The sequence below is a fragment of the Sinocyclocheilus grahami genome, unplaced genomic scaffold, assembly GCF_001515645.1.
Source record: "Sinocyclocheilus grahami isolate Dianchi unplaced genomic scaffold, SAMN03320097.WGS_v1.1 scaffold2112.1, whole genome shotgun sequence".
In the NCBI taxonomy this organism is placed as follows: domain Eukaryota; kingdom Metazoa; phylum Chordata; class Actinopteri; order Cypriniformes; family Cyprinidae; genus Sinocyclocheilus; species Sinocyclocheilus grahami.
The window spans coordinates 26821-28573 of NW_015507291.1; the positions used below are offsets into that span (position 1 = coordinate 26821).

A 1753-nucleotide genomic window follows, 5' to 3' on the forward strand; every position below is an offset into this window, starting at 1 on the left:
CTCACTCTCATACACACACACACTCACTCTCATACACACACACACGCACTCTCATACACACACACTCACTCACTATCATACACACACACACTCACTCTCATACTCACTCACATACACACTCTCACTCTCTCTCACACACACACACACACACAAAAACTCACTCCCTCCCTCTCACACACACACTCTCTCTCACACACACACTCTCTCTCACACACACACTCTCTCTCACACACACACTCTCTCTCACACACACACTCTCTCTCACACACACACACACATGTCTGGTCAGCTATCCTTGTAGGGACTCTCCATAGGTGTAATGGTTTATAAACTGTACAAACTGTATATTCTATTGTCCTACACCAACCCTACCCCTAAACCTACCCCTCACAGGAGACTTTCTGCATTTTTACAATCTAAAAAAAAAACTCATTCTGTACGATTTATAAGCTTTTGTCCCCACGGTGACACAAGTGCCCATGAGTTGCTCCGTATTCAGGTTTTAGTCCCCACCAGTGTAGAAAAACCTGTATACACACACACACACACACACAGACAGACACACAATGAGGGCTGAATCTTTAAAAAGCTTTAAAAGTTATTTTACTATATATATTAAAAACATTGTTTTAATTGAAACAAAGCTGAAATAAAATATAAAAAATTAAAAACATAATAAAAAAGAAATATTGGCGACTGTAAAATAATAAAATTACCAAAAATTTTGCAAAAATTTAAATGAACTAAAAATATTAAACTAAAAGTGAATTAATGATTAAAAAGTGTATAAGTGCAGTGTATAAATAATTCTAAAATAACACTGCTCATAACCAGGGTTATTATTTTTTACCTAAAACTATTAAAAACATATTGTTAATTGAAATAAAGTGGAAATAAAATAAAATATAAATATTAGATGGAAAAAAATAGAAATGTTGGCAAGTAAGTTTAAAATAATAAAATTGAATTAAAAAAATAAAATGAAATGAAAAATTTAAAAAAGCTAATCAATGATTTTAATAAAAATAATATATAAATAATTGGAAAATAACCAGGGTTATTATTGTTGCCTAACACTACTAAAAATATTTTATTAATTAAAATTAAATGAGGCTGAAATTAATTAAATTAAATATAAATGTTAGATGAAAAAAAAAATAAGAAGAAAATCAAATAAGAAAACAAAACTAGAAATGTTGGCAAGTAACTGAAATAATAAAAAATTTAATAAATATAATACAATTACTAAAATGAGCTGAAAAGATCAAAATAAAAAAACAAATGAATGATTTGAATAAAAAACTTTAAATAGTACATTAGTACTAAAATAACTGTTAATAGCCATGTAAAATAGTACAGTGTATCAGGCTGATTATTGTATTCATGTGCTGTGATATTTACACATTTCTTGGACAATGCTATGATTTTAATGATAGTAATTGTGTAATTCAAATGAAGTTTCCATGAAGTGCATGTTCTGTGAGTTACTGAGAACATGCGTTGTAGGAGTATGACTTCATATTTGGTGTGTTTGGGAGGTCTCTGGTGTGTGTGTGTGTGTGTGTGTGTGGTGACGGTGCTGTTTAACACTGTTTAACAGGACCCAGAAATGCAAATAACGCTGCATGCTCACTCCAACACAGCAGTAATTAACTGAGGAGGAATTTCAATAATATAGAAATAAATTGTGTCAAGGATTTGTGTGTGTGTGTGAGTGAGATGTAGAGAGGGAGTTTGAAGATGGCCCTTGGGG

General features: G+C 31.5%; 1 protein-coding gene across 1 annotated transcript in view; it reads left to right on the forward strand.

Annotated features, from left to right (window-relative positions):
- The window catches only part of LOC107574082 (citron Rho-interacting kinase-like), a gene marked incomplete at its 3' end in the record, with an annotated part of 81307 nt that overhangs the window by 24801 nt on the left and 54753 nt on the right, over positions 1-1753 (forward strand). The gene's annotated exons all lie outside the window — the stretch shown is intronic.